At 40.4% G+C, this 16,389-nt stretch overlaps 1 protein-coding gene across 1 annotated transcript in view; it reads right to left on the bottom strand.

Moving 5' to 3' along the window:
• RNF144B (ring finger protein 144B) overlaps nucleotides 1-13,966 on the bottom strand; it is a 158,559-nt gene extending 144,593 nt beyond the window's left edge. Inside the window, exon 1 of the mRNA XM_087438071.1 lies at nucleotides 13,817-13,966. The gene's annotated coding sequence lies outside the window, so the exon portion shown is untranslated. The remainder of the gene's footprint in view (nucleotides 1-13,816) is intronic.
• Between the last annotated feature and the right edge of the window lie 2,423 nt (nucleotides 13,967-16,389).

Below are 16,389 nucleotides of genomic sequence, written 5' to 3'. Positions count from 1 at the left end.
TTGTCTTTCATATATGTATTTACTTTAGTAAATCACGTACTGAGGCTTTTTTTATTTCCCACAACCTCCCTAATGTATTCTAAGAATAGTTCTGTGAAATAATAATTAAACATGCATACTTAAGACTTCATATGTTAAATGTTTTTCAATAATTTGAAAACAATAATAAAAATAAATAGCAAAGGTGTAATTTTCTCAAATGAGAAAATTTTAATACAGGGTGCTATCTAAGCACAGCAGAATAACTGAAGATAATGTAGAGAATATTGTAGCCCAGAAATCCCTAATATATTTTAAGATTTGTCAAATTAGGCTTGGCTAATTTGGGGATGCCTCCTTAGATTCTTATACCTCTTGACATGTGGGGACATACATCTACTTTTTAATTAAAAGAAATAATAAATTTTCACAATAATTTTGCAAAATCCTTTAAAACTGAGGGTGCATGAAACCAGGGTAGACAGTTTTTATGCTGCCAACAGAGGGTGCGGTTCCAGAGTTTCTGCTGACGCCTCTACAAGGCCCCTTCAGGAACTTAACATTTCTGCTGTGTCTGAGTTGACTTTTACCATATCCTAGCAATGAAGATCACTCAGCTGACTTAATGTCTGTTGCCTAAAGCCAAGCTCCCTCGTCTAGCAACAGACCTAGGTTCCACAATTTCCTTCTTTCAACCAATGATTTTACAAGTCCTGATTTGCATCAATCCTGATATGCATCAAGTAGCAAAATCATACATATTAATTTAGTTTACTGCTGTCAGTAGTTTCTACTTTTACTCCTGTTTCAAAAAGTTTGGGGGCTGGCCCGGTGGCATAGTGGTTAAGCTCGAGTGCTCCACTTCAGCAGCCCAGGGTCCACGAGTTCAGATCCTGGGCGCAGACCTACACACTGTTCATCAAGCTATGCTGTGGTGGCATCTCACAGACAAAATAGAGGAAGATTGGCACAGATGTTAGCTCAGCCACAATCTTCCCCAAGCAAAAAGAGCAAGATTGGCAACAGATGTTAGCACAGGGCCACTCTTCCTCATCAAAAAAAAAAAAAAAAATAGGGGCCAGCCTGGTGGCATAGTGGTTAAGTTTGCACGCTCCACTTTCGCGGCCCAGGGTTCACCGGTTCAGATCCCAGGGGCAAACCTACACACCACTCATCAAGCCATGCTGCTGTGGCGGCATCCCATATACAAAATGGAAGAAGACTGGCACAGATATTAGCTCAGTGCAAATCTTCCTCAGCAAAAAGAGGAAGATTGGTAACAGATGTCAGCTCATGGCCAATCTTCCTCACCAAAAAAAAATAAGTTTTACTTATGTGTATTTTGGTAATTTCATTAATGCATACTTTAAGTTTCTGAACTATAACACATTAAGACTAAACTCATAAATGAAAATGTTAAACAACTGAATTATTCCACTAAGTTTGTCACTTTATATTCACTAAGCAACTGAGTTAAATAACAGTAATTAAACAGTTCAACCAAATTAAAACTAATAATTAGATAATTTGCTTATGGTTATTCAACAAGCTAGAAATAATACTAGGAATAAATTATAAAACCGAGAACTAAATTTAATGATAAGTATACAGTATCTATTTTTTAATTGCATAATTTCAGCAGGACATTAAAGAGAAGTCTCAAATAAATGATGAGATATACACCAGATTCATAGATGGAAGGACTCAATACTGTAAATATATAAATTCTCTCCAAACTAATTGACAGATTCAATGTGATTCCAATAAAAAGTAAAACGGAATTTTGGGGTGGGGGGGAAGGTCACAAAATGAATTTAAGGACTTCCAGTCAATAAGGCCAATAGGGCATGAGGGGCTGACTTAAGAAGCCTACTCCACTGCCACCCCATTCCATATCCTTCTCTGCTAATATACATAAAACATAACAAAGTATTTTAAAATACATAGCTGGGCAGAAAGCAAGAAAGGGAAATCTCCCAGAAACAAAAAAGAAAAAAAACCCACAACTGTGATTAGGAATTGAAGACCTCATAGGAATATGAGAATAGGATATTCGCCTTGGAGTGTGAAGTTTATCATCTGGAGCTGGAATTAAGCAACTTACGTAAAGTCAGGAGGAGGAAGGACTAGAAAAACTCCATCCTCTCAGAAGGCAAGCAGTACAAAAGCCCGGCCCAGGCCCTGGGCTAGAGATGGAAAAAAGAATCACCCTCAAGAAATTAGAGACTTAAGCCTGTTCAAGGCACAAGAAAGGAAGTCACAGGATTGGAAACCAGATTCCAAACTGAGGGAACATGCAGCCTTCAACAAAAGAAATGTAAAACTGCCTCATAGGGACACCTTCACAACCCAGGACACATGGAACTCACATGCTGAACTTACAGTCAAAGATGATAAGGCACATGAACAAGCAAACCACCATAAGAGAGAATTAGCAGATGAATCAAAAAGCAGAATTTACTCCAGCCAAAAGTACAGATAACAGAGCACTCTAAGAATTTTAATGTTTTAAAAATATTTGACAAGATCAAGGATGGCACAGAACATATACATCAAGACCAAGACATTATGAGATAAAAGAACAAGGAGATTTCAAAAAGAATCACACAGAGATCTAGAATTAAAAATACTGTTCATTAAAAAAAACACTAGACCATTTTTTTTTTTTTTTGAGGAAGACCGGCCCTGAGCTAACATCTATTGCCAATCCTCCTCCTTTTTTTTCCCCAAAGCCCCAGTAGACAGTTGTATGTCATAGCTGCACATCCTTCTAGTTGCTGTATGTGGGACGCGGCCTCAGCATGGCTGGAGAAGCGGTGCGTCGGTGGGATCCAAACCCGGGCCGCCAGTAGCGGAGCGCGCGCGCTTAACCGCTAAGCCACAGGGCCGGCTAGACCATTTTAAAAACTGTATTGTTGTTTAAAATTTTTCTTCTCATCTTCCCCTGGGGGACAGTCTAGTTCTCCATGTCATTGATGTTGGGCTTGGCCAATGACTTGCTTTGGTCAATGGCTTAAGTAACACGACACCAGTTGTAAGCAGAGGCTTTAGGAAGCATTGCAAGTCTCGGCCAGCCCTCTTGCACACCATGAGAACCTCACACCCCAGACGGGGTCTGCTGTCCTCCTTCAGCCTGGCTCTCAGAATGAGAAGGCACATGGGGTCAACTGAACTTGACCCACCACCTGGAGCAGAGATACTGCACCTAACCTGCATCGGCTGACATGAATTGTGAGCAAGAAAGAGATACTTGTTGTAAGCCACTGAGTTTTTAAAGTTGTTTGTTACACTGTATTATCAAACCAAAAGCTGATCAATGTAGCCAGCTGAAGAGAGAACTAGTGAAATTAAAGATAAATCCAAAGAAAGCCCAGGACATAATACAGAGAAACCAATTTAATGGAAAATATATAAAGTTAAGAGACATGAGGATAGAATAAGAATTTCCAGCACATGCTTGTAATAACTCGGACAGTACAGACTAGAGAAAATGGGGAATGTATTAATTTTCTATAGCGAGGAAACAACTTACCATAAACTTAGTGGCTGCTCTAGGGTCCTAGTCATATGGCCCTCTCACAACATGGCAGCTTGCTTCTTCAAAGCCAGCAGATGAACCTCTCTCCAGTCTTAAATAATGTAACATAATCATGGGAGTAACTATACTCCAGCCAATACTCAATGGAAAGAGATTTACATGGGTGTACACCAGGGGATGGAATCTTGGGAGACATCTTAGAATTTTGCCTACCACAGGGAAAAAACATTAGAAGATATAATATGCCCCAGATCACACCACTTCTAGCACTTCTGCTCTTAACCACTACACTAAAGGAACTGCACATATCATTTAGCAGAGCACTAGTGCAACATGACGTTGCCCTCAGCATCCTAAAGGCACAGCAGGGCTTCCTCTGAGCCATAGAAGACTGACTCATGTCCCCATGCCAGGTCATCACCTTTCTTCCATCTTTTCAGGTCAATCTAATATCCTACCTCTGAATCCAAAATTCAGCTTCTATAGAATAAACTGCACTTGTTCTCTGTCAATGTAAATACTTTACGTGTGACTCACGTATTTTTCAAGTTGTCTTTTCATCTTTTAGGAACACGTTAATAGAAATGCTACTTAGATTGTCCCCTTGTCACTCTTTTACCATTAAAAGACTTTGACTGAATAACATTGCAAATTTTGGGAAGATAATTTGGAAGCTAATAGTTTAAAGCCCTTTTAAAATTCCCAAAAGCTGAAAAGAGAAATCCATTAGCAGTCTTGTTTCTTCTAGAGTTTATTGGCTGATGGGCATCATCTTTATTGTTTTACAGGAACACATATGTTTTTTTAAATTGATCAATGGCAGAATACAAATGGTGAACAATTAATTTTAACTGTTTATTGCTTCAGTGATTCTCTGGAAACAGAAGGGGGAAAATGTCTTATGTTTTTATTACACAAAAGCAACATTTCAGATCATTTCCCCAGCTGTGGAACAGATTGCAAATCTCATCTTAAAATCACCTAATGTATATTTTAATTGATTAAAATTCTCCTAGCATCATTTTAGGAAATGAAAATAGTTATTGTGACATTCCTGTGAATAAGTTTAATTTCTATAATAACCATCTCTGTTCTTCCTTTCTATCGTCTTGTCAATTAGGTATCATTGAAAAACTACAGATGGTTTTGTATGCGTGACTCTTATAATGAACAAGCAAGACTCATGGGGTATGATCAGAAAACGACTTTATCCATTTTCTCCATGGCCTCTTTAAGTTTAGTTTGTGGGGCTGGTTGTTCCCTTGTCCTCAGATGAAATTCAGGACACCTGTCATGACTTTTCTAGTCACTCTTAAATAATGAAGACACTTCAAGTCACTCTAAGTCCAAAAAGTCAATCACAGTTCAGTAATTAACCTGTGCAATCAAATACAGCACTCAAACTCCTCCAACTTCACGTAAAGTTCAACTTCTCCCTCCTTCAGTTATGGCTTAATGAGCACTTTTACTGAACACTTTCCCACTTGTACTGGGAAAGGCAGACAGGGAAAGATTCTTCTCTCTTTAGCCAGATTGCTAATGTAGGTTAACCCACTTTCTGATACCAAAGTAGGGATGAGGTGGGGGAAGAAGAGGCAGCAGGAGAGTTCTTCCTTCACTAATACAGATGTGATATCTAATGCCGATAACCTGTGAGCTTGGTGGGCATTTAAACCTTACTTTTTCTCTTGAGCCAGGGATGAAATGGTACTGAGGGGAATAAGGGATGGAGAGGTGGAAAGCCTCCATTCTACCCCCACCACTGGGGATCTATCACCTACAGACCCCTTTTTGCAGATAGTTATTTATGACTCTTTCCTCAATTTACCCTGCTGGGGTCCAGGTGGCCCTCTTACACATGACCTGAGATGATCCCCAGCTAGCTCACTCTCCAGCATGGTCTCCCTTTGGTCCTTGCGGAACAATCCTGCACTCTGTGCTCTATCAAACAATGCAGTTATGGTTCTTTTGACCCACCATCAGAGGAGCTAGCGAGCCAGTCTCTTGTCCTTTAGATTTCTCAGGCATGAATCTCTGATCCAATATGCCTCCCAATCAGTAGGGGATACACATTAAACACTCCAAATGGTCTACATAAAACCCCTTTCTCTAGACTTGAGTTGAAGGGGCAAATACCTCACACCCCTCCCTCATGGTGGCCAGGAGAGGGATCTCAAACCTGCCACCAATTTTCTAAAAGTCATCTTCTGATCATTATTTTCTTGGCCTCTCCAACCTGTTTTCTCAGCTGGAGGCGGCCAATGAGCTAATTGTAAACAATGGTTCTCCTGTGTTTCCTTTGCCAAGTCCGCATTGTGGTCTTATACCTCAAGTTGGAATGTGGCCTCTATTGTCTTGAGCCACCACTAAAATCGAAAACTAAAAAGCTTCCATTTTAACATCCTGTTACATGTGTACTCGTAGTTCTATCAATTGGTTTTCATCTTTTTCCAGTAGAAAATACATACTTTGGCGGTTCACAAACTCCTGCAAGCAGGGTCCCAACAGTTAAATAATTGCAGAAACCGAGGTTTAGGCACCAACCATGAAGGATGAAATGGCAATGGCTGAGGTAGGGTGTTGGGGTGAGGTGGGGGCCTGGTTAGAAGCATACAGGAACAAGAGTCAAAGACACAGTCCAAGTTCCCAACCTCTATAGCCTACTGCACCCTGGACTGAGGCCATGACCTTTTATTCTCCCAGCCACACTCCTCCTCTATGACAGCACCATGTAGCATGGTCACCATGGGAGTTATCTTCGATTCCTCCCTCTCTCTCACCTGCCATATCCAATCAGTCACCAAGTCCTATTAAGGCTATTTATAAAACATCCCTCCTATCTAACCTCTCCTCTCATCCCTTCTGCCACTGTTTCCCTTTAGGTCCTCATTAACTCTTACCTATGTTTTTTTTTTAAGATAGGGGAGTGGAGCATGCCTATATGCTAATGGAAAAGAGTCAACAGAGAAGAAGAGATGAAAATATTTGAGAGAGAAGACAATTGGTGAAACCAGATCCCTAAAGGAAAAGGAAAGATGGAAACTTGGACTGAGGCGAAAAGATAAATCTTGGACAGGAAAGAAAAACTTCACTACCTAAGATACTGACTCTCATAAAGCTAAATTTATTTAGCTTTTTAATGTTAATATTTTCTTTCTTTTCTGAAATAATATTAGATGGTAGTATTTTTGTTTTATTTTGCTGAGGAAGATTCGCCCTGAGCTAACATCTGTGCCAATCTTCATTTTGTATGTGGGTCACCGCCACAGCATGGCCACCAACAAATGGCGTAAGTCCGCACCCAGGAACTGAACCCAGGCTGCCAAAGTGAAGCATGCTGAACTTAACCCACTAGGCCATGGGGCTGGCCCCTAGATGGTAGTATTTTTAATACTTCCTTGAAAAAAGTTTATAATTTTATTTATTTTTTCCCCCAAAGCCCCAGTAGATAGTTGTATGTCATAGCTGCACATCCCTCTCGTTGCTGTCCGTGAGACGCGACTTCAGCATGGCCGGAGAAGTGGTGCGTGGGTGCGCGCCCGGGATCCGAACGCGGGCCGCCAGCAGCGGAGCGTGCGCACTTAACCGCTAAGCCACGGGGTTGGCCCCTGAAAAAAGTTTAAACTTGGCAAACTTGCAGTCTAAAATTTTTTTTGAAATTTTGCTGTTCTTTCAAATCCAGATCCAATTCCCCAATCTTGAGTATGTGTCTAGCTACTCTTTTCCTATTTTCTTCCTTTCACCTAAAGGAGAAACTCTTTTTTATTGGCTGTTTACATTTTCCTATCTTCTTTACACTCATTAATCATTCCACCACAGTCTTCCTTCTGTCTGCATCTCTCTACTGAAACTGCCTGTTGCTGATGTCACACTAACCTAATTGTCAAACCCCATGGTAACTTTTTTGACCTCATGACACCAATGAGAGTTCTTTTCATCTTAAATTTCCACATTCCCTTTGATTCCCCGATCTTACTCTCTCCTGATCTTTGTTATCGGCTTTTCCTCTATGTCCTCAGGGTTTAACTGACGAAGGCCTCTTCCTGCTCCACACTTTCTGGAGGCCATCTCCTCCACGCCTTCTACCACCATCTGTGTTCTGACAACTCCTATAGAATTATCTTGTGTAATCTGTACCACCCTACGATGTAAATATTACCTTTTCCGGGTGAAGGAAATGAGGCTAAGAAAATTAAAATGTGCAAAGGTCGCATTATTAATGTTAAGGAATGTATTCAACCACAATCTTCTGAATCCAAAGGCCAAAGGACATCAAAGCTACGAAGCTAGAGTAGGTAATCATAAAGCAGGAAGGATCTGAGATTAGGAAAGACAACTGAATACCAAATATCATTGCCAAACAAAAAGTTGCAGTGGAGGTAGTGAGTAACAGATTGGAAATGACTGAAAATCTAATCAAAGTAGATGATATGCTTGAGAAATTCTGCCAATATTCAGAGAAAAGGCAAAAAGATTAAATTTATTAAATAAAAGATGAAATATGGGAGATGAACACATAAGGTATGCATAATTCCAGAAATAAAAATATCAATAAAGAATAATCTGAAAAAAAAATAATTGAATACAGAGATGAAAAAAAGATTTTAAGTCTTCAAATCAAAACTACTCAAAGAGTACCTGGAAAAATTAATAAAACAGATTATCACCATGATATGGCCCGGTAAAAAAATTTTTTTAGCATTAGAGAAAGGAAAACAACGCTTTAAGCATTCAGATAGAAAAACAGATTACCTACAAAAGAATAGCAATCAGACAGACCTCAGACTTCTCCTCTGCAACTCAGATTGCTAAAATTCAAATGAGCATTATCTAGAGAGCACTGAGACAAGGACTGTGACACAAGTATCTTATATAAAGCAAGGAAAACAGAAGAGTATTCTCATCTATACAAAGCTTCCTGAAAACAATTTCCTAAAGATATTCTCAGCTACACATGGCCTCCTAAAAATTACCTGAATATACACTTTAACTTGTTGTGATATGAATTTAAGGATGGAGGAATTGTAACGTTATTAAACTGGTGTAAGCAGCAGAATAACTTAAAGTCTTGGTCAACATGGGGATAAATCTTAAAGAAAATGTCAAAAGTAATTCTTTAAATAGAAAATAAATGATTTCAGCATTTAGTAATAATAATAAATTTGATTTTAATAATCCTGGATTATATAAACAAAAAACTAGGAAATAAAGGAGCTGGAGAAAGAGAGGTAGTAAATTTCTCATCTTACAGAAAGCAAGTTAATAAATACCATTTCTTCCTGGCATTGATTAGGGAAAACAAGCTTATACATACACTAAAAAAGCAAACAAAAACCTTAAAGGCAGTAATAGTTAGATTTTTAAAATATGATCTATAGCTTTCAATCTATCAGAGGAAAAGTGAGCAAAAAAATATAGTCCAGATAGTTAAAATGTTAAATAGCATCAGCAATTCTTATGACATATTGTTAAATTTTTTAAAGTAGATCAAAAGAATGCATAGAAAAAAATCTTAATTCTGTAACAACATTCATACACATATACTCACATGCATAGTTTAAAAAATTGGAAAAGTTATGCCAAAATGTTACACGTGGTTATCTCTGGGTGGTAGGATTAGAGGTGATTCTGATATTCATCTTTATATTCCACTGTATTTTCCAAAACCAAAACACAAAATTAGTCAATTGTCTGACATGCTCCTTAATTTTCTTCATAAACTTAAATATATTTATAAACAAATTTAAATTCGATACTCCAAATACTCTTATCTCTTGCTGCTCACATGGTTTTCCAGAAAACATTTAAATAGTGATAAAGTACTGAAACATGCTAACGGAGAGTGTGATTTCAAAAAGAAAAAAAGTCGGAGTCAAGACTAATTAAATATTATGGGAAAGAAGTATTAAGTGACAAGAACTTTCTTGAAAATTGAAAGCAAAATTTCACGAGGCATTTATACACTCTCCAGGAGGGCGTGAGGGTGGGGCGGCCAGGGTGGCAAACACTCTGCCTGGATTGCTACCTGTTAGGGCTCTAAAGATATTTTCGTAATGTATGTACAGTATTTCAATAAATGGTAGTAAGTTGTAGCATTAGCAAGAATACAGTAGCCCCCCTTAACCACAGGGCATACATTCCAAGACCTCCAGTGGATGCCTGACACTGTGGTAGTACCGAAGCCTGTATATACTGTTTTTTCCTGTACATACATACCTATGATAAAGTTTAATTTAAAAATTATGCACAGTAAGAGATTAACAATAATAAAATAGAAAAATTATAACAATATACTGTAACAAAAGTTACCCATAGATACTACCAACCTCTGCATGTGTTTTTTTTTTCTTTTTTTATTAAGTTGAGAACTTTCACCTTTCACTTAAAGGAAGCACCTTCCTGCTTCTCTTTGGCATATCCAGATTGCCATCATCACTATTCTTGTGCTTTGGGGCCATTATTAAGTAAAATAAGGGTTACTTGAACACAAGCACTGCAATACTGTGACAGTCGATCTGATAACCCAGACAGCTACTAAATGACTAGCAGGCGGGGAATGTAAACAGCTTGGACAAACTGGACAAAGGGATGATTCACGTCCTGGGCAGGATGAAGCGGGACTGTGTGAGATTTCATCACGCTACTCAGAAGGGCAGACAATTTAAAACTTATCAATTGTCTACTTCTGGAATTCCCCATTTAATATTTTGGACCACAGTTAACCACGGGTAACTGGAACCTTGGAAGGTGAAACCGTGGATAAGGGGAACTACCATACTTCCGTAGATTCTATGGTTTAAGATTGGATCCAATCCTTTTAGTGTCTACATATCAAGACAAATTCTTTTACAACCAGTGACAAAAGAAAAATGTCTCAACACTAAGATCTTAGGAAGATAGATCTTTAAGATAGACGATCTTAAAAGACAGAAGCATCAAGAAGTGGGACTTCCAGAGCAGAGCGCAAAAGGGGTAAAGGGGCCCATTTGTACTGTGACGGATGCTAACTAGACTCTTGGTCGGGAACACGATGTAGTCTATACAGAAGGCAAGATATAATGATGTACACCTGAAATTTATACAATGTTATAAATCAATATTACCTCAATAAAAAAATAAGTGGGACTTCCAAAAGGCAAGCCTTAATTAAGTAGGGTTTTGAGGGCCAGAACATCCAACGATTGCTTCCATTATTTCAGATTAAAATCTCTGAGCAGAGGTCTGAAGGGTGATCATTCCTGAATGATCTGCTGATTTAGTAAGTCACACTCTTCACATGCCCCACGACCTTACTCCATTCTCTTTATACTCACCTTTCTTAGTGTATTCCTTTTCTTCTGTCAGCAGTAGAAGCAGTCCCCACCCAAGGTAATGAAAAACGTCGGATGCCAGTTTAGAATAATTCATGGGTTTTGTAAATGACCTACACTGCCTTTAATGTCACACTTTGAGTTTCACTGGAAATCTAGCTGAGATTTGCAACTTACTTTGCTGCCAATACTACATTATTGAACTCATATATAAATTAATTTCAAATGAGCAAAATTCTCATTACTACAAGAACTGGAAAGAATATAAAATTTAATGTCTACTCTCATAGTTTGGATTAAGGCTATGAGTGTTTCAATATTCATCTGTAGAAAGAAATAATCAGAGTCTCAATGACTTCTAAAGTGCCTTCCAATTTTAATACTCTATGACTCTATTATTTCCACATAGTTGAATCACAGGGAAATTAACATAACACGAGGAAATAAGGCAATTTGTGATCCAGGCTTCACTAAGGCTACTCTCTTCATGGCTAAAGGGATTTCTTCGAATACTGAGCTAAAAATGTAACCGCATTCTGCAACCAATGCAAACATGTTCTAATTGATGGGAGGGAAAAAAATTCAATCCAGAGTGCCAGCAATTCCTCTGTGAGCTAGCATGGCAGGGAGAGTGTGGGGTCAGCGAAGCATCAAGTTACAAACCAAATTAAAGGTCTGGAAAAGAGTGGCAGGGTCTAATCATCGACTGACTGAGGCAGCCAGAATTGGATATACCACCCTTAGTGGGGGGACTACTTGACAAAGGCTAAGCACACAGACTAAGGGCTTCAAACATCTTTTATTAAAAAGGCCTTCATTCCAAGTAGATCTTTATAGATATAGTTCCTTGAAGTTTTTAGTTCTGTCATATTAAAATTTCCATGAAAAAGTAATCAAAACCTAATGCTTACAGTGTTCTGCCACAAAGAAAAATATTGTGGGTTTTTGTTCCTATTAAAAACATGTGTTACATCTATATACATAATTATGTAAGTCCCAGACCCAGTGTACACATATAGACACAAAAACCTTAGGAAAATAATATAATTTGGCCTGAGCCAACAACATTCATAACATAATATTGTACTCTGTCCATAACTCTTCATTAAGGCAATGCTTTGAAAAGGTCAGCAAGAAATGAATATTTCTGCATATTTTGTGGCATAGGCTGCAAACACTAGATCTATAGGGATGAATTAAGGTCACTTTTAAAATTCAAACACAATATTTTCTGGACTTGGTTGGCTGAATCGTGTGCATCTGCACTATTTTTCCTAGGGGAAAGTTAATTTTAGAAAGGAGAAAAAGTTTGCCAGGAAAACAATCACATTGGCTCAATACCTAGACAGTGACTCTTTTCTTAAAAGTTCAAAATGCTTTACAGTCTCCTACTTGTCCTTAATATCCTTGAAAGCAGGTACCAAATATCATCCCTATTTCATAACAAGCATCTATCTCACTTCATAAAAAGTTGTATGAAATAATATTATATCTACTTTACAGTATTTTTAAAAATTAGTCCTTCATCTCAATTTTCCAAAAGACAGACAAATGAAAATCTTTATTTTCCCTGGTGGTTACACTCTGATAGTTTGTTAAGTACTTAGAATGGTTCAGGTACATAGACAGATATATATGAAAAGCAGCAGATGTACATCTAACACAAACTGTGAGATGGAGAAACATTTAGTATTTGTGTAAGTTCAAATACAATATAATTTACAGACACTCTTAACCAATTCAGTGTAGAAGAGCTTGGTTCACATAATTAGGAATGTAAACAGGATCTAAGTTAATTTATATGATAATTCCTCCTTCTGGTTCCAAAGTCCATTAGGGTCTTTAGCCTTAAAGAAATCAACATGTAAAAATGCCAGTGGTCACTAACACAAAGTCAGCCAATGCAAGCATAGGGAAGAAAGATTTTCTGATTCCCACGAGAATAGGCCTCAGTCCTTTCTAATCGCCAGAGTACTTGTGAAGTAAAAATGGACGTTTAAAAGCTAACTCTTTAACAAGGGCTCTTAGATGTACGATGTTTCTCTCCACGCTTTATCTGAGTTTCAAATGAGCGTTAACTCTCTCCCTTCCCAAAACTGCCATCTCAGAACCAATGATACCGCACCAAATTCATCAACTTGAAGGGAACCAGCTTTCACTCCGTTTTTATTCTCTATTGACACTACCATTTCCAGGTGATGCTTACCAACAGTTGGGTACCCTCTCTCCCTCCTATGCGGACCTTACAGATACTTTCAAGTGATTATGAGGGGAGAGTTCATCGCAATCACCTGGAGCGCTTTTCAAATACGCAGAAACACGCACACATCCCAGATTTCTGAATCAGGATCTCAACGCCTGAGTAGGAGCTATTGCTTTAGGCTACGATAAAAAGTTCTAGCACCGTAGTCACCCGAAAAACCTTGTAAACTTATCACAGTATTTAATTTTCAGGAAAAATAAACTCCAAAGAACCTCAAACCTATTGTTGGTGCAGATACAAAAGATAAGACGGTACACCTTACCTTGACCAAGGGTTAATATACAACGTCCCCCACCCACCGCCCCGAAAGTCAGGATAGTAACTGAAGGGAGGGGTATGTTTGAAAGAGTGGTATTTCAGCCTGGAAATCATTGCAGACTCTGGGGGAAAACGGTGCGTCGGTGTTAGCGCCACACACCTGGAGCGGGTGGAAGACCTCCTGCCTCTTCCCCACCCTCTCCCCCAGAGCCCGGGGCACGAGGAATAACGGAGGGGTGGGGGTGGAGGGGAGACGGGGGTCCCGCGGGCCGCAGAGGGGAAGCGAGGATGGCGGAGGTCGGAGTCCCTGCGGGCCGCCCGCCCGGGGCTCAGCCCGGCGCCGAGGGGAGCCGGCGAGGGGGCGAGGGAGGAAGAAGGAGGTGACAGCCTGGGGAGGCCGAACCGCCACCCGGGACGGCGGGCCTGGGCGGTGCTTAGGCAAGGGTGGCACCCCGCGCCCCTCCTTACCTTGCGCGCGGGGTCGCAGTAAGGAGCAGGGAGACCCGGCAGGGGCAGGGCACGGGCGAGGGCGTGCGCCCGCTCGGGGTCCGCCGCCAGCTTCGCCACGCAGCCGTTCAGGTATCAGAGGCATTCGGGTCTCCTAGCTACCAGCCCCTCCGCGCGTCTCGAGCCCCCTCCTCCGGCCCTCGCCCCTGCTGCCTGCCTCCTCATCCCCCTCCGGCGGCCCTCCGCCGCGCTCCCCTTCTCCCCCTGCTGTTTATTCCGGAGAGCGGTGGCCCCTCTCCCAAGCCTTCCCTCCCCTAGCGCGTGCACGCACACACCTCCCCCAGGAACGCACTCTCTTGAGGAAGGAGGCAGCGATCGTGGTCCTTGAAATTCTGGGGCTGGGCGATTTCAGAAAAACCCTTTTAAAAGCTTTGATCTGCCCAATGAGCTTCAAGGTAGGCACTGCTCCCATTCATTCCCTGCCTCCGTCTTCATTTATCTTAACCATAACATCATTTAACACTTGATATTCATGTAGATTGTGTTCTGAGAATCGCCTGCCAGTCATTTTAATTTTTCCAAAACAACTGCTTCTATTTTATTGTTTTAAAAACCCAGACGTCCCCACTGTTTCAACTTAGCTTGCCAGGACGTTAGATCGGCCTCGGGAAGGATATGTTCACTGTACAAGACAGGGCAAGTCTCTTGCCAGCACTGTCGATACCTGCCACCTGTCAGGGCCCGGAGTCAGGGCAAGAGAAGTTAACTACACCTGGCTTTGGTTACTGAGCATGCCCGGAGCCTCCTTTCTCACTTCGGAGAGACGCAGCTCTGAAGCCAAAGTTCTGGGAAGGAGCAGGTGGATGTATTCAGAGAGAGTTCTAATGGCGAACGAACTAGCAATGGGCAGACCATACTGAGTAATATAAAAGGTAAGAACGATGCGAAGGGATCCCTGAAAACATCACTGTATCACTAACATGCAGGAGCTGAGAGTCACCTAATCCCTACTGGGAATGTGGAAGATGACTTCTTAAATGGCACTCCATTTATTCATTCATTTACCTATCAATATAATATAGATTTATAGAGTAGGTTAGAAGCAGTGTAGCATTATTCATAATCAATCATGCTATAATTTATAGGATGCTAGGAATTAACTTGAGAAGCAACCAGTTTATTACAGAGCCCTGGTAAATGCAAATACCTATTAAAGAGACTCCATATTAATCTATTATCTTTTCTAAATTTATCAGATAACTTTCTAATCTGAGGTCTGGGGAAAAACAGATGCTTACTAGAATCGTCAGGTTTCCCTACTGGGCAGGAGGTGGGTATCAGAAGATAAACTCATCAAACAAGTTATTGCAACTGAAAGGACCAGCTTAGATGATATAGGAAGGCAGTAGGGGATGGTCAGTACAAAGACTCTGGCCTGCTTATTCATTCCACCGATAATTATTGAATGCTTGCTAGTTCGAGACTCTACTGGGTGCTAGGGATGGAAGAGTTAACAAGAAAGGCAACATCCCCACCCTCACCAAGCTGAAGAGGGGCATAGACAAGTAAACAGGCTGTTAAAAGTAGATGCTCTGATGGAGGATGGCACACACGGAGGGCAGTATATGTGAAGCCCAGAGGAAGTGACTTTTAAACTGAGACCTGAAGAGTGAGTGTAACTTGGCCAGGGAAAGGAGAGTAGGAGGAGAAAGAGTTTTCCTGTAGTGGGGATAGCATGGAGAAAAAGCCAAAGGTAAGAAAGAACATGGCAACTCAAAGAATTTAAAGAAACTCATTATGGCTGGGGGAATTTTTTCTTGGGGGTGGGAGTGGGAGTGGCTGGGAGGAAGAATGGAGAGACAACACTAGAGAGGTAAGCAGAGGCCAGATCATGTAGAGCCTTCTAGGCCATGTTTTCAAAATTGCACTTTATTCTGCAGAAAATGGGGACACTGAAATGTTATAGGCAAGGTAATGATGAGATCAGATTTTTGCTTGAGAAAGACTACGGGCTGCAGGCAGAGAACAAATGAGGGTGGGAGGTGGGGATGAGAGGGAATCAGGGAGAAGGGCTCTGGAAAGAGCACATGATCAGTGATACCAGCGTACAGATCCTCGTGCCTTTGTGGAATCTAAGTTCAGTCCTATGACAAGTCACCAGAGAGACAGTTTTCCTGAAGGGGGTGTGGAGGGAGGAGAGTCAGTGGTGGTAAACAACTGAGAAACAATAGAGATAAATAGAAATTAGAGACAGAAAATGGTTTGTTTGGGGTTTTTCTTTATGAAATATTTTTTATACAGTAACTCTATCTCATATGGTTCAAGGATAAAAAGAATGTTAATTTGTAACTGAGTAGTGGAATAAATTAAAGGAAAATTTGATGCACAGGAGTCACTTTGATACATATTCCAAATTTTCTACTATGTAAGAGCAAACTAGTGTGCTCTTACCCCAGCTCCCCTCTCCTTTGGAGAGAGTTATTTTATTCCTATTATCTTTCATTCTGACCATCTAATTGTCTTATGACCTGCCTCTATTTGAACCCATCTGTCTGAAGTCAAAGTTCATGCCACTGCTACTAGGCCATGCTCTC

This window comes from Ceratotherium simum, chromosome 13, assembly GCF_057802395.1.
Source record: "Ceratotherium simum simum isolate JZ-2026a chromosome 13, ASM5780239v1, whole genome shotgun sequence".
Taxonomy (NCBI): Eukaryota; Metazoa; Chordata; class Mammalia; order Perissodactyla; family Rhinocerotidae; genus Ceratotherium; species Ceratotherium simum.
Note: the sequence above shows the minus strand (reverse complement) of the source record. Positions and strands in the feature narration are given on the sequence as shown.